This window comes from Schistocerca americana, chromosome 3 (genome assembly GCF_021461395.2).
Source record: "Schistocerca americana isolate TAMUIC-IGC-003095 chromosome 3, iqSchAmer2.1, whole genome shotgun sequence".
NCBI lineage: Eukaryota > Metazoa > Arthropoda > Insecta > Orthoptera > Acrididae > Schistocerca > Schistocerca americana.
In genome coordinates this window covers 521,728,161-521,752,821 of record NC_060121.1, presented here as the reverse complement: position 1 = coordinate 521,752,821, position 24,661 = coordinate 521,728,161, and positions in this window count along the sequence as shown.

Here is a 24,661-nt window from a genome sequence, read left to right as displayed (position 1 = left end):
TCTATGTGAAAACTGTTAAACTTTTTAAAATCAAACTAACTTTGTTAACATTCTACATTTTTATTCTTCATGCCTACATATCTACACTCCTGGAAATTGAAATAAGAACACCGTGAATTCATTGTCCCAGGAAGGGGAAACTTTATTGACACATTCCTGGGGTCAGATACATCACATGATCACACTGACAGAACCACAGGCACATAGACACAGGCAACAGAGAATGCACAATGTCGGCACTAGTACAGTGTATATCCACCTTTCGCAGCAATGCAGGCTGCTATTCTCCCATGGAGACGATCGTAGAGATGCTGGATGTAGTCCTGTGGAACGGCTTGCCATGCCATTTCCACCTGGCGCCTCAGTTGGACCAGCGTTCGTGCTGGACGTGCAGACCGCGTGAGACGACGCTTCATCCAGTCCCAAACATGCTCAATGGGGGACAGATCCGGAGATCTTGCTGGCCAGGGTAGTTGACTTACACCTTCTAGAGCACGTTGGGTGGCACGGGATACATGCGGACGTGCATTGTCCTGTTGGAACAGTAAGTTCCCTCGCCGGTCTAGGAATGGTAGAACGATGGGTTCGATGACGGTTTGGATGTACCGTGCACTATTCAGTGTCCCCTCGACGATCACCAGTGGTGCACGGCCAGTGTAGGAGATCGCTCCCCACACCATGATGCCAGGTGTTGACCCTGTGTGCCTCGGTCGTATGCAGTCCTGATTGTGGCGCTCACCTGCACGGCGCCAAACACGCATACGACCATCATTGGCACCAAGGCAGAAGCGACTCTCATCGCTGAAGACGACACGTCTCCATTCGTCCCTCCATTCACGCCTGTCGCGACACCACTGGAGGCGGGCTGCACGATGTTGGGGCGTGAGCAGAAGACGGCCTAACGGTGTGCGGGACCGTAGCCCAGCTTCATGGAGACGGTTGCGAATGGTCCTCGCCGATACCCCAGGAGCAACAGTGTCCCTAATTTGCTGGGAAGTGGCGGTGCGGTCCCCTACGGCACTGCGTAGGATCCTACGGTCTTGGCGTGCATCCGTGCGTCGCTGCGGTCCGGTCCCAGGTCGACGGGCACGTGCACCTTCCGCCGACCACTGGCGACAACATCGATGTACTGTGGAGACCTCACGCTCCACGTGTTGAGCAATTCGGCAGTACGTCCACCCGGCCTCCCGCATGCCCACTATACGCCCTCGCTCAAAGTCCGTCAACTGCACATACCGTTCACGTCCACGCTGTCGCGGCATGCTACCAGTGTTAAAGACTGCGATGGAGCTCCGTATGCCACGGCAAACTGGCTGACACTGACGGCGGCGGTGCACAAATGCTGCGCAGCTAGCGCCATTCGACGGCCAACACCGCGGTTCCTGGTGTGTCCGCTGTGCCGTGCGTGTGATCGTTGCTTGTACAGCCCTCTCGCAGTGTCCGGAGCAAGTATGGTGGGTCTGACACACCGGTGTCAAAGTGTTCTTTTTTCCATTTCCAGAAGTGTATTTTTCAACTTAGTCACCCACCGACCACCATATTTCACCCAACGACAGGCCAGTTTGTTGATAGCATCACTGTAAGTTGTTTGACTGTGCTGACGGAGCCACAACCTCACCTCTGCTTGCATGGCTTCATCACTATCAAAGTGGAGTCCATCAAAGTTGTTCTTTAAGGTTTGAAACAGATAAAAATCTGATTGGGCTAAGTGAGGATTGTATGGAGGGCGTATGGTTGATTACAGTGAACTCAGAGCACCGGATTGTTGCAAATGTCACATCGCTCATATGAAGTCTGCTATTGTCAGGCCGAAGGAGAGGGTTCTGCATGTTTGTATGACCTCTTCGAATCAGAAACTCAATTACAGCACGCTCTTTCTCACGCACTGCCGTAGTTGCGTTACATACGGCCATGTTACACGCTACAATTCGGAACCCTCCAGCGGCAGACGGCTGCAAATATGTAGACATGATAAATAGAGCTGTAAAATCTTCATAACGTTCGTTTTATTTAAAAAATAGGTTTCACATAAAAGATTTGGAGACATTACTTTTCAGCATGCCTTCATAAACTCCATGTTCTGCACAGTCTCTGTCCCACAGCTATTCGTGAGTTTCTACGTACAATGTTTCAATGGTGTTCTTAAAAGGAAGTGCTCGCCATAATATTTCGAAAAAGTTCATAAGTTATTGTATAACAAGAAACTTACATGCAAGTAATTTCCAAACAAATTCACTGAAATTTGTCAAACTTTAACTAAAAAGTTTTAAACTGTAGTCGCTTCACAATTACGGAAAAAGAACCGAAAGAACGAACGATTTCCTTTATTTTAACCCAAATTTGTCGGCGCTGTTCCACAATTTCCGTACAGCAAAACGGTTCCTGACAAACTCCTCTAGACTCAAAACTGTATCATAAATCTCTACATTAAGTCAAAAAGTGCTTAATTCCTATCGACTGATGATTTTGATTCTCCTGCCCTCTTATAACCGCGATAGTTTCTAAATCCTCCGATGGTATTACAGAAAGCAAATTATAAAAAAAACTGTGAATTTTCGAAAGCAAATTTAAATCAGATAAAACAAAGTACGACTTATCCCAGAAATAAAATACTAATTGATGTAACATATAACTTTTCTTCTGGTTGCTTTTGTAGAAAAGCATGCAAGCCGAACCTACGTTTCATGACTCATTATTGTACAAGAAATTTCCCAACTATATTTCACATAGTTTTCAATAACATAAAACATCAGCACTTTACGTATGTCCTCCATACACTCGCTCAATCTTTCCTCGACATTCATACAACAACACCGTAATTAAATAGTAATTTTAAAATCATATCTTTTACGCCATTAAGGTATTGTCACGAATGCAAAGAAAATTCTAGAAAAACAATTTCTATGCACCGAATTTCTTTATGTAGATAGAACGAAACGGTGAATGAAAGTTTGTTCCAATGCCGGCAATCGAATCCGGGTATCCGGCTCATTAGGCAGGTGCGTTAGCCACTAAGCCACCTTGGCACAGCAGTTGACACACCTGCACGGATTATTCTGGCACACCTCCCTATAAAATCATATATGTATGAGACCAGCAAAGTTTCTGAAGTTGTATCTTTCATCTGAATTTCTTTAGTCATAATTTCAAATGAGATTTTAAGTGAATACATTACAATTCCTGCGTCTGTTTTGTAGTAATATGATGGGTTTTTGGTAAAATCTTACATTTTCGAAATTATTTTTGAAGATTATGAGCTGAAATTTTTACAGAACTGTTGTAGTAAAACTTAATACTACTTCTTTAGGTTCATAGGGAGCGTACTTAATGTATTACTCACACGCCTAGCAGGCTCACAGCTCCAGCACTCTCAGAGTCATCTGCGCGAATATGAGAGCAAAAGAAAATGCTCTCCCTCCCTGCTACAGAACAAGACACACTTTAAGATCAGCTACTTGGTGGCAAGGAGGAAAGGTGCGATATAATCTCCTAAGTTAAACAACGGGTTCAAACTTTCTGATAACCAAAAGCTTTGAACCATTTTTTTTTTTTGTTTTTTTTTTTTTTTGCACTACACTGTATCCTACCGCAAGTTTTGCGGAGATTTCATTCACTGTGACACGGCTGTCTTCTTTAATGAGCTCATCAACCCTTTCTTTGCAGTTCTCCGTGGAGGCAGTTCGAGCACGATCGCTATGGGCCTCGTCTTGGATACTCGTGTTTGCATCACTGAAATGTTTAAGCCATCTCACAACACTGCTGGCGGCCATGCAGACTTCTCCATAGATACGCTGAAGTCTGTGGCGAATTTCAGAAGTACGTGTACCCTATTTAACAATCAATTCAGTGATAGCAAGTTGAAAAAAAGAAACGTTGATGTCAGCCATTTTGAAGGTGCTGCCTGTGGTCATGTGGTAGACGCTAAAATCACGTTATAATCAAATATTTATTCCTATAGGAACTTTTGCTATATTGATAGAACACGAATTTTAACAATGGCTTGCTCGCGGATTTCAGTATGGCCCTTGTATATGGTTTCATATTTGCAGGAGAGCTGCCAAAGTGTGTTAACGATTACGAGTATGTAAGCCATATGGCTGTTTTAATTATTTCTGATGGAACGGACATCGATTTGACAACCTGGAATAAGTTTCAGAAATTTGCCAGTCAATTTTGCCATGGAGTGATAGCGTAGTCTGTATGAAGTCATTAACTATCGTCGCTTTTCTCTACATATCAGACGGTCCAAAAGTGAATTACAGGTACACAATTCTTAGAAAAACATATAGATGGTGCTTGTGACTGTTGTGACTGGTCAAAGGATTTGATGATATTTGACATCACGTTAATCTTGCAAACTTAACTCATTGGCTCAGAGACTGGGTATATAATGTCATAAAAAAGAATGTTTATATTGTCTCGTAATACATTTTGCTTATTGTTGAAATATATGTTGTAGAACAAAATGAACGAGTGCCAGTGAAAAAAAAGAAAGAAAGAAATGCGTATTGTATGCCTACAACCGAACAGCACCTCGAGCGGCAAAGACATTGCAACACGCGACTGATGACCTCTGTAAGATGAACGGGCGGTCGTCTTTAATAATGTACTAACTGTCGAAGACGATAGTAGCGCTGTACACTTGTTTGCTTTAAAGTTTCCAAATGTGTTAACACGGGTCTGTAGGAAGTTGTGGTTCAGCTTTGGGTACTCAAAGGGTCAGAGAGAATCCAGACATAGTCGGTAGCAACTTGTTGGTTTGGTAAGCCAACTATAAACAGATTGACTAACTACCAAGAAAACTTTGTAGCTCCCAGAGTTCTCTAGTTGTAAAATACGGCAGAGCAAGTTCCGATTATCATCGTCAGAATTGGTTTTAAATGCGTGAAAGAGTTGCTAGTACAGGAAGCTCTTGTGATGACTTGAGATCGGATTGTGATCCGATGCGTTGCGTGCCTTGTGGCTTGTGCTCCTGTTCGGCAAAATCTAAGGTAATTGATTGGCTACTTTATTTGTGTTGAAAACTGGTTTGGTGATTTGCATTCAGAGAGGTTCTGACTTAGTTGTAGGATATTTTGTTCAACAGCCATTAGTGATTTAAAAGCGTAACTTCAATTTGGTCTTAGAGCGCGTGTTGCCCAGAGATTATCACAGATCTTTCTCTGATTTGTTAGGGAATTGTACCCTAAACGAGCCATTAATGCGACCTTTGTACAGAATTATCATCCACTTAGACTTATTCTGGCGAGTGGCCATTCGTTAAGGGAATGTTGGTTTTATGTTTGCATTTTTTGTTGTTCACTATCGTTGTTGGTTTGGCGCATAAACTTTGCTAGCACTCGTCCAAAGCCGACGACGATAAGTTGCTGAGATAATAAAGATTCAATAAATATTTGATTAGTGAAAAACTAATAATGTGCTCCTGATTTCTCATTTGAAGTAATTAATTTTGAGTTTCAAAGAAAAAACGATTCTCTGTTAGCCACATTAGATGATAACAGTTCAGAGACAGATGTTACATGTTTTACATCTGTCTAGACGATGATGATAATTTTATTAGTACTCGATGTAAATAGCTATGCTGTTGTTAGCTTTGGGTGACTGTGCATTTCCACCTCCAAGAGAAACCAAACACATCAAACATATCTGCCTGCCAGAATACAGAATGAATTCCTTCCCATTTCATAATCTTTCGAAAAAAATGTGCCAACTGATTAAATCCTGGACGTTACTATTAATCTCTTTAATTAAACAGAGTGGTCTCTGTGGGTTAATGATCTACCTGTTGATGCTATTCAAGAAATGGTCCCTGTGGGTTGATAATTTTCGCAGCAAACTGATCCTGAAAGAACAATCTAACCTCGTAATGTAATTGCTTGGAAACGCTGTGCTTGCTGCTCTCTGTGCGCCAGATGCAAATTTCTAGCTACAGTTGTTGAGAGCTTAGTGCAATGCTCAATACAGCAAGTAAACTATTTAATACACGTCACTGAGTGAGACACTCTTTAAATTAAAACTGACTTGAATCGAGGATATGGACAATTCTCTTAGGTGAAATATTTCTTTAACGAACTGTTTCCAAATTATCTGATATATTATTACGTGTATGCACTCGTTAAGATTGACAAAGGGCGACATTCATACCATACATTTACTTTCACAAATGTTATACAAATCAACAATAAGCATGAAAACTACCTTACAGTGAAAATTACTCAATCATTAAAGCAAAAGTGTCCTATTATGGATGTCTCATTCAACTTGCGACTGCAATAAAAATAAATAAAAATGTTACCATCATTCGTCTTCATACTCTTTTCATTCCTGTGGGATTACTTTCATAGCAACAAGGGACCGATGACCTACCAGTTTTGTCCCTTCCCCCCTCTTTAAACCAACCAACCAACCACCTTTTCATTCTACAACACTAATCAAATCCTTCTTCTCTGTCTCACAATATTCAAATATAAATCAGGTTACTTAAACACAGATGAACTTAACTTTACGTCTACATTGCTACGAGTCCTCTGCTCGGTGTCTGTCTCTCTGCTACACTAACGATAGAACTCCCGTGCTTCTCGCTGCCAGGCAGAGATGACAAAAGAAACTCATCTTCCAGCGACGTAGCTACTCTGACCAAAGACTGCGAGCGAATAATAAGTGATACAAAATTGTTGCTTAATGTTCGAGATATCTAAAGTATGTAAAAATTCCAGAAATATAAAAAAAACTGCCAATAGTCCTGTATCAGATAGGCAATAGAGAGAATATAAGCTGTTTGAAACTGATAGACAATAAAAAGTCGACTAAGATTATACCTATGACTTGGTAGTTAACCTCATATTTGCATGGAGTTAGCAAACTTCACACGACAAAACAGCGAAGGCAATAAATTCGTAGGCATATTTTGGTGTATTATTATCGCTAGGTTTGCCTAAGTATTTATGATATTAAACGTTAGACAAACGGGAGACAGAATCTATTGTGAGCATTAACAATAATGAAATGTATGATCCTTTTATTCTTGCGTCAGCGATTTAGAAGAGATTCAATTGCGCATAGTTACGTAATCTTTAGGATACCTGAAGTTTAAAGAAGTATAAAGTAATTAATTTTGTATTTCGCATGATGGAACTGGAATAATTGATACATAAATTGATGTTGGAATTGCTCTAAGAGAATTATGTGAATTATAACTGAAAGAAAGAAGAAAATAGGGAATAATATTGCCAGTTCTTTATACGCAAGATGCAGTGAAGCTATGGGAATTTAATAATTCATTTAAGAACGAACGAAGGAAAATTCTAGATTTAATTTTGCAACTTCAGACATGTACACACAACTTCTTAAAGATACCTGGTCCTTTGTCTATGTCATCAGTCAGAGGCGAAATTACGTAAGGTTGAATGTATGTAAATAACTTAATTGTTTACTGGAAGGGAGTAATATAGCTTCGAAGCAAGCAGGGCATCTAACCACCACCTACATGCGTATTTGTTGGTTGCTTACAGAATGATTCCAGACAGTCATATAAACCGTATGTATATTGTTATTTAAGTCGACACTGTACATACTGCGTGGGGACTGTGTATTCATAAAGTATTGAAGCGGTAGAACATTCTGTAAATTAAATTTTACTTTATGAAACAGTACACAGAGTAGTGATTAATTTTAGAGGTACGCCAGTGCGTATATTGTTGAACATCATGGGGGGTATACCTGGAGGCACATTACTTGTACAAATTTCGTGTGTATTATTTCTACACAGTACCCACTGAAATGTAATGGGGAAAGTAAACTCACAGATCCCATATCATAGACGTCTGAGTGATTGGGTAGAAACCAGTTACAATTCTAATCTCCTCATAATAAAGACCGTAGGAAATGTCTTGCAATAAATGACGAGCCGAGACCATAACAATTCTGAGCTTCCGATTGGAATGTGCTAAACAATAACACATTACTTTATTGGTTAATACTTCTGTTGTTATGTTTATTCTAGTGTGTATGACTATAAACTATAGCTGTAGCAATGGCCTGCAATTTTAACAAAAACAGATCTTACATTTGTAATAATGAATAATTGTGAAGTTGGAGTGGTTGTATTTTTGGTTGACTATGATAGCCCATTAATCGTTAGTTTTGACCATGCGTTATACACGACAAATAGAACAATGACTTTCATTCAAAGCTCTTCTGGTAGACAGCTCCTGTATACGCTAGTAAGCTATAATAATAAGAGGAAATGTGTAATAGTATAATGGTCCATATTTTGGAGCACAAAACAGGATGTTTATAAATTGGTTATACAGAAGTAAACTTGTAACGTACCCACAACTATAGTGGTTATGTTTGTCCGTAAAAATGGACTCGATAAGCAACCGGAGTTCTCAGTAATCAGAATCTAACCTGCATAACACTGTGTGCGAGTTGTATGTGTGTCAGTTTCACTGTCATTTAAGACCTCAGCACATAGTACATGAAAAACTTGAAATTAACATTTGGATAAGTTATCTTACTGCGTATTTGAATATGAAAAACTATAAAAGCAAATGAACTTGTCACAATGAATACCTACGCTATATGTCTGCGTTTTTTAAAAAGAATTTACAAGTGATTCAGAGTCAGGCTTGTGCAACGGAGTTTACTAGATTAGAGTACATGTAATGTACTGTTTTGGACCTAATTTTTGCACTCTCCTTTTCAGATGACTGCCTTTCGCCATGTGGTTTACAGCAATTCGCAGCAGCATGCAGTATCAGCGGCTAACGCTTATTGTTACTAAGAATGAATTTAATAAAAAGGAATTTTTGTGGGTCCTGTTAATTACTAAATAACTTGTGAGAAGGATTTCATTAATTAAATCTATTTAAAAGTTCAGAGATCACTATGACAATAATAGACAAAGACAATTACATAAGTAGCAATAGTGATTGAGAGCTAGATTAACAAATTATTTCAATTTCAAAGTTACATTAACATTTAATAACCATAGCATATTTATTAATTAGATGTGGAGAATAATTATTATTATTTGGACGATAAGGAGGCTTCTTTAACTGACAAGCAAAACATGGGATTATTGCAAACTCGGGCTAACAGTCTCGAGCCTAACCCTGCAATTGCTTTTGCGTTATGCTTGAGAATTTTACCTTGAATTCCATCTTCAAGCGTAGTCAAGCCATCTAAATCTTTCCTGGACACATGAATGAAATCAGGCCTTGAGTGGGGTAAGATCCGCCATCGCCGACGTGAGGGCAGCATGACACATCTTTTGTCTCCGAGCTCTCGACCAACACCATTACTTCCACTCTCGCAGAGACCTCGTCTCACAACGTGCTTAGATTCGCGCTCCCATGTTTCGCCCTCAGATTATTACTATCGATATCTGAGTGCTTATTTATTTCCAGTCTTACACAATGCAAAGAAGAGCGTTAAGTTGTCTATATTGTTTTCAATGTAATGGAGAGTTCTGACACACTCATTACAACCTTTAATTGTGAAAAATATAACTAACTTACAGAAATGTTTGATGCACCACTGAATGCAATATACATTCAATTTCTATTTGCAAATCTTATAAATGTCAGACTGCTGAAAAGGTTCAATTGCTGCAACAGATATTGCTGGTCGATCCAGCAATCACAACCAGTCGGTGAAACGACTCTACCAATTAGCAACAGTTTGTCTTTGAGGTGATCGCTCGCGGTATTTAGTCCTCAATTTTCTCTGAACATAGCAGCAGATTTGGATTCATGAAACACTCTGCACCGTTCTACGACTCCGCGATGACTGTTGGAAAAACTCATTCGTGCATGCCACCTAGCGAGAACGTCTGGAAGTAACGGTGTTAGGCAGCCGGCCGCTGTGACCGAGCGGTTCTAGGCGCTTCAGTCCGGAACCACGCTGCAGCTGCGGTCGCAGGTTCGAATCCTGCCTCGGACATGGATGTGTGTGACGTCATTAGGTTAGTTAGATTTAAGTAGTTCTAAGTTTAGGGGACTGATGACCTAAGATGTTAAGTCCCATAGCGCTTAGAGCCATCTGAATTTTTTTTAACATTGTTAGGCGGGAAAAAGGCTTGAAGATCTATTGCATTCATTGCCGTATCAAACATTTCTGTAAGTTATTTACCCTTTCCACACCTAAAGCTTACTTTTTTGTAACTAAGTTATCTGCACCCTGTTGAACGGTGGCTCAGCGTCGTATGAATTCGACAAGTTCTTGGTACGTTTCTTGATGCATATGGCAGCAGATGTCTACACACAGATCTCGAAATTTCTGTAAATTACGGGCAGTGGTTCATTGACACGGAGCTGGTACCCAGTAGTGTCCCAGATGTGTAAAACAGGCATTTATCACGCTGGAAGAAGCCATCGCCGTCAGGTACGAAGGGATGTAGTTGGTCCGAAATCCTTTTGACGTAGTCCATAGCGATCACGTTTGTGTTGATTATTGCCGATGGTCCTACGGATGCCCTGGGTAACGTCTCTCATAGTATAATACTGCTCCCACCTCTCTGCGGCCATGGCGTGGCGCGAAACTTGCCTAACCTGACCAGCTGACACATTTCCATTGATCTACGTCGTGGATAGTTTTCCACTGTTATTGTCTATATCGTATAATGGCAGCAATAATATTGTGCTAGAAGTGTTACAAAAAACATATTTTATATAGCCTGTCGTAGGCCTTATTTGTCCAGTGTTGTTTATCGTCCTACTAGACGTGGTAAAGAACTTACTTTATTCATTATCGTAGTTTTAATTTCTCTGCAGATATGCAAATGTTTTCACTTTCATCTACAATCTAAAACATCAAAAACGACGCACCACGAATGAACTATCCGAATGGAATGGAAAACGGTTGATGTAAAATACATGTACAGACAAATTATTACAGTTTCAGAAAAATTAGATGACGTATTCAAGATGCAATGCAATAAGCGTATGGCACAGTCTGGCTGGGAGGCCCCATCCGGGGAAGTTCGGCAGCCAAGTGCAAGTCATATTTTAGTCGACGTCACATTGGCCGACTTGCGCGCCGGTAATGAGGATGAAATGATGATGAGGACAACACAACACCCAGTCCACAAGCGGAGAAAATCTCCTAGCCGGCCGGTAATCGAAAGCGGGCCCTCTGCATGGGAGGCAAGCACGTTACCAGTGAGCTAAGCAGGTGGATTTTACTCAAGAGAAAGAGCTTCACAAATTCGCTTGGTCCTCCTCTGGCCCTTATGCAAGCAGCTATTCGGCTTGACATTGATTGACAGAGTTACTGGATGTCATCCTGAAGGATATCGTATCAAATTCTGTCCAGTTGGCGCGTTATATCGTCAAAATAGCGAGGTGGTTGGAGGGCCCTGCCCATAATGCTCGTACAGTTCTCAGTTGGGGAGTGATCCGCCGACCTTGCTAGCCAAGGTAGGGTTTGGTAAATACGAAGACAAGCCATTAGAAATTCTCGCCGTGTGCGGGCGAGCTTTATCTTCCTGAAGTGTAAGCCCAGGATGACTTGCCGCGAAAGGCAACAAAACGAGACGTAGAATTGTCGAAGTATCGCTATACTCTAACGATGCCGCGGATGACAACCAATGGGATCCTGCTAGGAAAAGAAATGCCACCCCAGACCATCACTCCTGGTTGTCCGGCCGTATGGCTGGCGGAAGTCAGGTTGGTATCTGTTGTAGCCTTCTCCGCCAGACATCACGGCTCCTAGAGTATCAGCAACCAAACTGACAGCCTGCAGCCGAGGGTTGCCCGCCTCTCAGGCACACCGAAGCACTACACAACCGACAGGCAATATTAATGAACAGCCACAGCAACAACCACAACAACACAGCAAAGACACCAGCGGCCACCAGGGGCCACTACCGGCCCACATAAACATAAGGAAGAGATCGCTGCAGATCCTGGAACCACGTGATGGAAAATAGTTCTGAGGTGCTCATCCGCCGAAGCGCTATAAAGGCCGGCTCTCGGCCGCACATCGGCAGTTCATCGACCGCCAGCAGACTTGGATAGCTGCCGCCCCGGCAGCCCGGCTTGGATCTTCTCGCTGATCTCTGAATTAGGCTTGGTATATCGGAGAAGTCTCTGGTGGAGACTAGTAGGAAACTATTTCAGTTGTTTTCTATCTTATTCTTGTATGTAGTTGTGATTCGAAAACGGATCACTGTTTTGTGTTGGTGTAATACTTGGAGATTTTGTTTTGGTTAATCGAACAGTCCAATAAATTGTTTTCGGACTTTGGTCGTTAGTTTCTCCTGCTTACGCGACATATCAGTATCCCACTGCTGCCCGAACGTCTCCAGACACATCTTCAGCTTGGAATCTTATTGACAAGAGTAGAACTGTCTTCAGTAAATAGTCCCGCTTCAAACTTGTCCCCGATGGCCAACGAAGATGAGACTGGAGACAACCCAGACAGTGGTGGTATACCAATTTGACTGTTACCCACCACATTGTCCAACAGTCTGGGGCGCCATTTCTTTTCATAGCAGGAACCCTTTGGTTGTCATTCGCGGCGCCTTTTGTAGCACATCGGTACGTCAATGATATTCTGCACCCCGTTTTGTTGCCCTTCATGGCAAGCCATCCTCGACTTACATTTCAGCAAGATAACGCTCGCCCGCACACAGTGAAAGTTTCTACTGTTTACCTTGGCCAGCAACATCGTCGAATCCTTGCCCAGATTGAGAACGTTTGGAGCATTATGGGCGGGGCCCTCCAACAAGATCGGGATTTAGACGATCTAACGCACCACTTAGACAGAATTTGGCACGATATCCTCCAGGAGGACATCCAACAGTTCCAAACACAATAAGTGTTTATACATTGGTCAGAGGTGGACCAACGCGTTGTAGACTTGCTCAATTTGTGAAGCTCTTTCTCTTGAATAAATCATACAATTTTTCTGAAATAGTAATCGTTTGTCTGTATCTGTACATCACATACACAGATTTCCGTTCCAACCGGATAATTTTATGGTTCATTGTTTTATCTTTCTTTTTTCTTAGTGTGTATTTTTGGGCACCCTCCCCACTATTATACGTAACACATTCTACTATTACGACTCCGCAAATGATTTCACTTATTTTTATGTTTTTTTCCTTCAATTACACGACAGTTCCATGTGTCGAAACCACAGAACGAAGAGAACATAAGTCAGTCACTCTATCTCCAAGACATGTAACATTTCTTGCAGATTGGTTTCAAGTACATTCATTGTTTATAGGTCTGCAGCTTAAAGGTCGTTGTTCTATATTAGTACTTAAATATTCAGGTATGCGGTATGTGGCTGATATTACGAAAAGTTTCTTTTTAATGTTGTTGTGGTGTCCACTTGACTCCGACAACTTAAGTCTTTGCGACACTGCAAAGTTTGCCCCGCCTGAGTGTAGTATAAGGAGGCGTGGCTGCTCTCGTAACTTCGCTGGTCTCCCACGGCGTAGTTCACGCTATTACAACTTTGCTAGCATGGCGAACATCTTTCCACGTAATTACTAAGATTCCACCGTAAATTATAATATATAACAAAATCACATCATATTGACCTCTGTAAATATAAATCTAAAACCGTTCACGAGTTGCGTTAAACAACGACGTAACCATTGTTCTTTCAAAATCGGAGTAAAATTACATAAGTGCTTCCTTCGCCTGCATGATGGCTACAGATTTGCTGATTTATTTAAATACAACGAATTATCTGATCAATAGTTGAAGGTCAAGTTTCTACATCTTTAACAAGTAAGAAAGGTGGTCACCGCTTCGTTTAAAAGATCGTGTAAGTTCTTTTCGCTGCAGTCTTTTGTGCGACTCATACCGGCAACTTAGATAGAATTTACGAATGTCATACACCACTTTCATGAAATCGCTCTATGTTTACTGTATCGCTTTTACTATTTTCACTTTGCCTTTAATGAAATGTCGTCAAAAATTTTAAGACTTCTCTAACAGTGATGGATATCTTCTCCAATTCGCGCCCGATCACAGATACAATGTCCTTTGAGTGTCTCCGATTTAACACCATTCGACTGTTTCACGAAATAAAACAAAATACCTATAAGCCCACAGGATGGGGTTGTATATGAGTTTTATATCGAAAATTCTTAGAAGTAAAAATCACGTTCCTTTTGCATTAACAGAAAAATCCAATAGACGGTGTACAAAGTTATATAGATGTGATACAACAAAAATTACAAATCTCGTCGGCTCCTTGTGCATCTGACATCGATGTCCTTAAAATTTCATAATTATTCTACTTCTGATCAAAACATTGAATCAAAATTTCATTCCTGCAATTGCAATTACAATTTCAAAATTGCAGTTTCAAACCCACCATTCATATGGACTCAGGAAAGGTTAAAATCTGCTTAAACAATTACAAGTTGACAGTTGACGTGTTAAGGAGAAGGGAAGCAGACACAGCACACAGTTAATGCTAATGAGACATGCACCAAGAAATGCTACTCTTCTCTAATTACTTTACTCAAAAAATAGTCTGGGTAGTACATTTACATAGCTGTTACTAATAATTTGTCACTATGAATAAATAACTGAGAAAATAAATTTTCGACAAATGTGTAAAAAAAATTTAAAAAAATAAAAATCTTATCTGTTGCTCCTTTGCATCTAGGTTGATCCGCAGTCGTATTCATCTTATTAATGGCCCACGTTTCTTGTTTCATTTCGTAGATTAAAACTCGTATCTTCCTTTTTCCTTTTTTATTTTCTTCCCAACTATAGCTCGTACATAGTCAGAACTGACGGTGATTCGAACTCTCAAATCACAATCACTAAAAACGAAAAAGAAAATACATTACGTTAAACATCAGATTGAACCGACTGAAAACAGCTCAACGGAAAGAAACAAAAAATAACTAGTGTTAGTAGTGATAGAGTGACTCAACAACTAAAGAACTGACACTGCCAAATTTTAGTGCGCTTTACGCGACCTTCAACTCAGAAGGGCAAAGAAACTTGTATAGGCACACGTATTTAAATACAGACACATGCAAACAGGCAGAATACGGCGCTGCGATCAGCAACGCCTGTATAAGACAATAAGTGTCTGCCGCAGTTGTTAGATCGGTTAATGCTGCTACAATGGCAGGTTATCAAGATTTAAGTGAGTTTGAACGTGGTGGTATAGTCGGTGCACGAGCGATGGACACAGTATCTCCGATGTAGCGATGAAGTGGCGATTTTCCCGTCCGACAATTTCACGAGTGTACCGTGAATATCAGGAATACGGCAAAACATCAAATCTCCGACATCGCCGCTGCCTTAAAAAGATCCTCAAAGAGAGGGACCAATGGCAACTGAAGAGAATCGTTCAGCGTGACAGAAGTGCAACCCTTCCGTAGATTGATGCAGATATCAATGCTGGGCCATCAACAAGTTTCAGTGTGCGAAGCACTCAGCGAAACTTCATCGATATAGGTTTTAGGAGCCGAAGGCCCACTCGCATACCCTTGATGACAGCACAACACAAAACTTTACGCCTCGCCTGCGCCCGTCAACACTGACATTGGACTGTTGATGACTGGAAACATTATGCCTGTTCGGACGAGTCTCGTTTCAAATTGTATCGAGCGGATGGAATCTATGGACCCTGCATGTCTGCAGGGGACTGTTCAATCTGGTGGAAGCTCTGTAATGTGCAGTTGGAGTGATATGGGACCCCTGATACCTCTAGATACGACTCTGACGGATGACACGTACGTAAGCATCCTGTCTGATCACCTGCATATATTCATGTCCATCGTGCATTGCGACGTATTTGGGCAATTCCAGCAGGACAATGCGAGAGCACACACGCCTAGAATTGCTACAGAGTGGCTCCAGGAACACTCTACTGAGTTTAAACACTTCCACTGGCCACCAAACTCCCCAGATGTGAACATTATTGAGCAAACCTGGGATGGCTTGCAACGTTCTGTTCAGAAGAGATCTCCACCTCCTCATACTCTCAAGGCTTTATGGACAGTCCTGCAGGATTCATGGTGTCAGTTTCCTCCAACACTACAGACATTAGTCGGGTCCATGCCATGTCGTGTTGCTGTACTTACGAGTGCGCGCGAGGGCCTACTCGATACCAGGCAGGTGTGCCAACCAGTTTCTTTGGTTCTTCAATGTATAACCTCGCTATGCGTTCAAGAATATTACAGAAAATTGCCGTTTTTAATTGCAATTATTTTGTAATTTAGAATATTGTTATAACAATACTACATGTTATTACAAACGACACAATGCTGCAAAATGAAAACTTCCTTAAAACCAATAGATTTCAGTTTCCTACCCGCAAATTCTAGACAAACAGGTTTGTTTATGTTGCGTGTTTCTATATTTATTTTATATATTTCTATTTACTAACTTGTTTACTGTTCAAAATAATTATTTGGAAAAAATATACAGACAGAAATCTACAATCTGTATAATAATTCTCAAACTGAAACATAATTGACCCAGATTATGAAGTATATACCTTTGTGTGATTTTAATTAAACGTACAGTAAAAATTTAAGATTAATCACGTCAATACTAGATAATTTCCGTACCTTTAGATGTGTTTTTTAAACATTTGCTTTTGATCTCAATAAACGGTTGATCAAAGGATGAATCTTAAATACAGGATGCCAAACCTGTTTTTGAAGAACGCGACATGACTTAGATAACGCAAACGCTTGAATCTGCTGGAAATTATCACCAAATACGTAACAAAATAGTTCGAGAAGGAATTCTGAAGTGTGATATCGAACGCTTCGCAAGTAATAGTTTAGGTTATCGCAGGTGCATCTCAACCGGCAAGTCTCTTACTTCTAGCTGAGTGCTACAAGTAATAACTTAGGTGATGTTAAGAGCCAGTAATTAATGCTGCTACCGCCTTCTCCACTGTTTCATTACTAAGTGGACCTTCCTATCAGAGCTTGTGACCTCTTAGCAGAGACTGAGTAGGTGCCTTGTAGTAAGACTACTGTCGACACAAAGATCTACAGCTACATCTACATCTACATCCATACTCCGCAAGCCACCTGACGGTGTTTAACCGTCCTACAATTTGTAATTTCTCTATATCATTTCTATAAACCTATACACTCCATAAAAGTATGGGTCCAATTTTTAATTATTGTCTTCCAGCCCACCACCCAATCCAGCCACTGGTATCTCGCAATCTCGCAATTTCTGTCCTCTCTCTCTCTCTCTCTCTCTCTCTCTCTCTCTCCCCCTCTCGCCCTCTCTCTCTCTGTCTTCGCCATGGAAGTGACTGTGTGGCATGAGGAGAAGTTACATGGAGAGTAGATGGTTCGTTTATTTATACTTCTACTTCTATGCTCTGTCATCTACAAAGTAAAATGTTGGTAGTTTTTAATCTGAAGATTTTGATCTACATTTATGAATTTAGGTTTCCCCTTTGGCTCCCCTCCTTTCCTATTGAGGAATCAAGTTGTGTGCAGGAAACCACGCATTGAGTGTGGGTGAGAGGTCCATTTTATGCCAAGAGTCAGTGTCGTAGTGGTATCTGTAATAACAATTATTTCTCAGGCTGAGTTTACAGTGTCTCACTGCGTCGGTCGGTGACCAGGCATAAGTGCATGTCGCGAAAAAGTGTTGACGCTTTTCAGCGAGTCATGGCTTTGCCACCGCAGATAGTGAGCGACGTCCGTACGCTGTGTTGGCGCTAGCACGGGGTCTAAAAGGCGACACGCACCCAGACCTACTGCGGTACACTGCAGCTTCCGACTCAGTGCTCTCGTAGGCAGCCCATCGCATGCGAAGGTGAGGACAGCAGACAGTGTGGTTCGTGATGTCGGGTGTTGTGAAGACTAGGCCTTGGTCAGCAATCATCCACCATGGATCGATCAAGACTGCACCAAAAATGAGTCGCGAATTATGATTTCAATTATCGTTTACAACATTATAATAAATTAATATATGTAAACGTACATTGCGCCAATTATTTGGCTTGCGAGAGCTGACTCACATGGATTTTATCGTTGTTTCCTAATTCTATACCATTATTCTTAGTTTTGGTTTGCCGAACCCTTTCCAGAGTTGTATTTTTCCTATTTCCGTCTTTTTTTTCTTATTCTGTCGGTGGTTTTCTAACCTGCTGTTTTGTTTTATTATCTGGCACTTTTGACACAAAAGATTCCCTTGTATTTTCTACTAAGCTTGCACACATATTACTTGCGGTACTACATATTCAGTATATTGGTCGGTAGCTCCTATTATCTGCCTTACTTTATAGCTGATTGCATATTGACTACCCCATTCAATGCCAAGCTGCCTTATACCCTATCTTTTAAAACCAACTTCCTTGGGATCTTACTGTGAGCTTCGGATTTTAGTGATGCTGTACGCAGTTTAAGTGGTTCGGTTTTCGTGATAACAGCCACTTGCGATGATGTAGCACTTGCATCTGTCTCCTTCGGCTGAAACAATGCCTCTCCGATTTTGATTGTGCGTTGAAGAACAATTACTCCATGTTTCCTCCTACCCACGTGTCCAGTAACATTCCAAGTATCATCAAATTTACCCTGACGGTTCAAATGGCTCTAAGCACTATGGGACTTAACATCTGAAGTCATCAGTCCCCTATTCTTAGAACTACGTAAACCTAATCAACCTATGGACATCACACACAACCGTGCCGGAGGCAGGATTCGAACCTGCAACCGTAGCAGCCGCGTGGTTCCGGACTGAAGCACCTAGAACCGCTCGACCACCGCGGCCAGACAAATTTACCCTGATCCTCAGGCAAATATCCCTGCAAGGATTCAGTCTTGTCGGCTCGATCTTTTGCCTTACAAGCATTTTCCCACGATTTCCTCTTCCTCTCTTCCTTCCCTGGAAGGGGCAAACATTCCAAGCGTTGAAGAATCTGCGCCCTTTGGAAATAAATGTATCCATACTTCTTCATTATCCACAACGTTCTGAGCACAGTTAGCATCATCAACAGTTTTCCGTGCTTTATCCATAACACTTACTTTAGAAACACCATCTGGACTTCTACTCTGCACGACGCAAAAATCAATGGCATATGTTCTTCCGTGTACATTTAGCCCAGACATTACGGCTTCAAAGCAACTACCATTACCACTCAATGGCGTAGGACTACTACACCTAAGTCATGTCACCTGTGTTGCTACTCACATAGCCATTTACCTCCGTAGAACACACACTTACTTCTTTTGTCCCTTTAGACAGTTCAAAACACGAATTTTCACTAAACATTGAAGCTCCTCACACCTTTACACTACTCTCCACTACTTCCACATTGCTGGCGGCCGGAGTGGCCGAGCGGTTCTAGGCGCTACAGTCAGGAACCGCGCGAATGCTACGGTCGCAGGTTCGAATCCTGCCTCGGGCATGGATGTGTGTGATGTCCTTTGGTTAGTGAGGTTTAAGTAGTTCTAAGTTCTAGGGGACTGATGACCTCAGAAGTTAAGTCCCATAGTGCTCAGAGCCATTTTGAACCACATTGCCAGTGATTTGCATTAAAAGAAAAACTGGAGAAACTTCTACAACATTGGATTCCTGACACGTCTTCGCATTATCTAACCACATACAAGCACTTTCAATCGTAGGTCTTCCTGCAGCCTCCTCTCCGCTTCTTCTCTATCCCTTCTTTCCATTATCTCTGTAATGCTTCTATTGCTCACGTCACGACGCCCGTTTTCAATTAACCAATCGTCACGACATCTCTGCACCTCCTATGCATACTCCAAAATCTTACAATAAGCTGTTTACTTCTCGGTCTTTTTTTTCATTCTTCTTTTCTTTCCTAAAGCTGCGCAATCTGCACCTATACCCTTTACTTCGTTAAGCATATCCTCAGTGCTCGCGAGTGGCTCTTCACTGTTCTCCTGTAAATGAGCTATTGCAGCTGATAAATTCTCAACGTTTCTTCCAGTGTTCCATCCTGAGGAGTCGACAACATCATGACTGACCCACTCACAACTTTAAAAAAAACCAACAAAACAGACGATGCAGACACTTAAAAATACTACCACCATACATTTAATACAACATTGCACTCTGACAGAAAGGCCACACATGAATACAGCTACCCATAATTAAAGACAATGAGTGAGCTAGACTCACAACAAAATTCAGTACCTCCCACGCCCGGGTTCCCGGGTTCGATTCCCGGCGGGGTCAGGGATTTTCTCTGCCTCGTGATGGCTGGGTGTTGTGTGCTGTCCTTAGGTTAGTTCGGTTTAATTAGTTCTAAGTTCTAGGCGACTGATGACCTCAGCAGTTGAGTCGCATACTGCTCAGAGCCATTTGACCAAAATTCAGTACCGCTTGAACGTGGCAGAAACTGGTACACACCATCACTTAAAGTTCCGGGCTAATAGGACATGGCCCTTGCATAAAACTTTCTCCTAACGTTTCCTCTCCGACTGCGGGAGATATCTTCAGAGGTAAAGTAGCGAACTGCAACCGGAATTCAATGGAGAGCCGAATATATGGGCAGTGCAGAGGCCACCACAGCCGAGCACTTGAGTCGGCTACAAGATTTTCTCTGGTAGTGCCATCATTCTAGACTGAAAGTAGTTGATCGTCACTCTTACGCTGCAATGCTGACATCTAAATTTTATCTAATTTAACACTTTCCTCTCTTCTGTTAAAATTATTACGGTGTTTGTAAATCTCAATAGCCTCTCTATTCATACAGGCATGATAATGCCATGATTTCGCGATGACACCCGTCTCAGTGAATTTTATTTCATGATCATCCTCTTGGTAAAGATGTTCCGCTACGACCGATTTTTCTGTATGTCCCAGGCGGCAATTCCTCTTGTGTTCATCCAGACTGTCGCTAACTCTTCATTTTGTGATACCTGTATACACCAGACCAAAACTACAAGGAATTTCATATACACCCGGTGTTTTCGAAGGATGACGTATATCTATTGTCGATCTGAAACTTTATTTTATCTTTCTGGTGAGTGTGAAGGTAGTTTCCACACTGTACGTGGTAAATATTTTCCGGATGCGGTCTGTAATCGTACTGATGAACGGAAGGAAAACTTTTCCAAATAAATCGGCCGTAGCGGAACATCTTTACCAAGAGGGTGATCATGAAATAAAATTCACTGAGACGACTGTCATATCAATAACATCGCATTATCATGCCCTTATGTATAGAGAGGCTATTGAGATTTACAAACACAGCAACAATTTTAACAGAAAAGAGGAAGGTGTTAAATTAGATAAAATTTGGATGTCAACATTGCATCGTAAGAATGATGATCAATTGCTTTCAGCCGAGAATGTTGGCACTACCAGAGATACTCTTGTAGCCGCTATCACGTAATGGACATTGGTGCCCTCTATACTGCCCATATGTTCGGCGTTCCCTCGAGTTCTGGTTGCAGTTCTCCATTTTACCTCAGAATATGTCTCCCGCAGTTGGGGATGAAACGTTAGCAAGAAGTTTCATACGTCGATCACGGTCTCTTAGCCCGGAAGGTTTAAGTGATGTCAGAAGCAGCCGTCAAAGCTTACATTGTATGATGATAGACACCGTCTTTGGTCATTATCTACGTTCGCTCTTATTACCCAATACGTACAACTAGACACTTGGCAAAAATCTCATCGACACCTTGTGAATCTTCCAGTCAAACAAAAATACATAAAAATACTGTACTGACTACACCTCATGTTGACGAAACTGCAACCCTTCAGTAGCTCAGAAAGCCTCGTTATTTAAAGGGCCAAGCCACCTCCTATGATGTGTGATCACATTTGGCCACTTTTATCGATTTTCAGGTATCCATTTCCAGTTAAAGCCACTCGTTGGTGATTAGATTCGGTAGAACTACCAAACTACGGGGATGTTGATAGCTACGTTTCAGCTACCATTCCATATAGTCTCAGATATTTTATATGAGAAGTTCAGTGTGTAAGCCGAGGTGTGATAGTATACCTGAGTGTTTGTCAAACCAGGGACTTGTGCGTGCAGATCTGTGAATATGTCTGTTGTCATATCGGAAAACAGTACACGTTACAAATATTTAGAGCAAGGATTAATCGTTCAGAAAGTTGAAATACACTCATGTTCATAAAAAAGAGAACTATTTAAACAACTAGTTATAGGGCGTCCATATACACAATACATGTACATTAGTATATTCTACACAAACGATTAGCATTTGAACCATGTCAGCCTGCGGGTTTAAGGTCAACATCGATATCACGGCACAACAACACCTACCGTAAAATGTGCCTACGGTTCTCGTTGCGGCTGTAAACCGAAGATAATGTATCAGTGTGGCCTGAGCAGACGAGCAGGATGCCCCGTAGACGTATGCGATATCCGTTCAGTCAAATCAGTGAGTCTGAAAGAGGGCGCACTATTGGCATGAGAGAATGTGATGCATCCATCCGGGAAATTACTGCTCGTATGGCCGAAGAGCTTCGGCAGTGCAACGGGTGTGTGCAGAATGGTTCACGGGAGGCCATAGAACACGATGAGGTGGATCAGATCGCACCATCCAGGCCATCCCCAGAGGAGATCGACACCTTATCCGAATGGTATTCCAAGCCAGATTTGCGTGCTCCTCGGCTCTGGCGCAACAGTAGACTATGTTATACATGGTGCACTATCGGATGTGACAGTTCGTTCTCGTTTGTTACGGCATGGGATATCTGCGCGTCGTCCACATCTCCGCCTACCTTTGAGGAATATGCAGAAACGTGCCAGACGGCAATGGTGTGTGCAGCGACGTCACTGGCGACAGAAAAGGCATCAGATAGTGTTTTCTGACGAATCCAAGTTCTGTTTGTTTGAAAATGATAGCCGCATTTTCGTTCACCCGAGACAGGGGGAGCGGCACCACAGTGACTCCATTCACACAAGGCCTACAGCACCAACTCAAGGCCTTACGGTGTGGGGTGCTATTGGGTACAACCTAAATCACAGTTGGTGCGTGTCCAGGGCACTGCGGCTAGTGTAACCTATGCGAATGACATCCCGCAACCCGTAGCCATATCCTTTCCGCACAACACTCCAGATGCCATTTTTCGGCAAAACAGTGCACGACCACATGTTGTTACATCAACACGTGCCTTCTTGGTGTCACAGGACGTCAGCCTTTCGCCCTGGCCCGCCAAACCACCAGACTTGTCGCCAATCGAAGATGTGTGGGGTATGGTGAAACGACGGATGCAGCGCTGTGACCCGCCACAGATTAACTTTGGAACCAGGTGAATGCGGCATGGATGGCTATACCACAAGACGCTATTCGCACCTTATACGCGTAGGTGCCATCACTCCTGGAAGAAGTTATCAGGGCCCTGTGACTACTAGACAACAAATGGCTCAAATGGCTCTGAGCACTATGGGACTTAACTTCTGAGGTCATCAGAACTACTTAAACCTAACTAACCTAAGGACAGCACACACATCCATGCCCGAGGCAGGATTCGAACCTGCGACCGTAGCGGTCGCGCGGTTCCAGACTGTAGCGCCTAGAACCGCTCGTCCACCACGGCCGGCTATTAGACAACAGGACACATGCTTGAACAGAGGTGACTGAAATGCTAATCATTTCTGCAGAACATACCAGCGTACCTGTCCTGTTAATCTGAACGTCCTACCTCTAGTCGTTCAAGGTGTCCTACTTTTGCTCAACATGAGCGCATACTTCCTGGTGCACGCTCAAGGTAACGTGAATAATTGTGTCCAAGTCATAGTTCAACTATGTCAAATTTTATACATCATGTCCCACACCTTTGTTGTACGTGTACTTGTATCCGAATTTTTATTTGTGCCACAACACTATCGTTAAGCGTTAATATTGTGCATGTCAGTCAACAGCAGTTTTGTAAAGTCCTTTGTTAATACATGCTGTTGCATACTCTCATAATTTTGTAGATTATGTCAATTATTAACTTTTTTCCTGCTAAACGCCCATTAGCTGGCGAATGACAAGTAAACAGATTAAAAAAAATATTCAATCTCCAAAGGCTGCGCTCCCTGAAGGGCTGGCCATTTAACACCAGCTAGCTGGCGAGTGCAGCAAACCGAATGCTATGATCGTGACGAGCGTTCCACTCGAGCATCCTTGTGTGGAGTGCTGAACATTAAATACAGCTGCGCAATGTAGACCAACGTGATGAATATTTGTAGAGTGTTTAGTTGCTGTGTGTATTGCGTGGGGCCTGTGCAGTCCTGTTTTGTATGGTGTCTTACGGTGCCAGAATTTTAGGTTCGCATCTGTTGGGCAGATCACCATCAAAACCATCCTATGAGGGGTAGTTACAAAATTTTAACTACCACCTCGAAAAAAGTTTTGGTTGTGTAATTAATGTTTTGTCTGTTTGTGGGTACTCGTATATGTCTGAAGTCCTGGTTCTACATATACAATGTGTTTGAAAAAGAACTCCCTATTTTTAATGTGTCCTAGAATCTGTACAAAGTGACATACTCTATCCTACTCTCACGCTCATAAATTGAGGATATGCTGAAACATGGTGAAACGACGCTCTGGTGGGCAGTTTGCGGGTTTAAATCATCTCGGGGTATGACCATACGGTGAATCTGACCCGCGGTCAGCAGTCCACATTCGCAGAGGTGTGTTGGTGCATGTCAGAGTACGGCGCAGAGAGTAAGTCTGCAGACGTTTTCAGACGTGTTAATGGTGACTGTA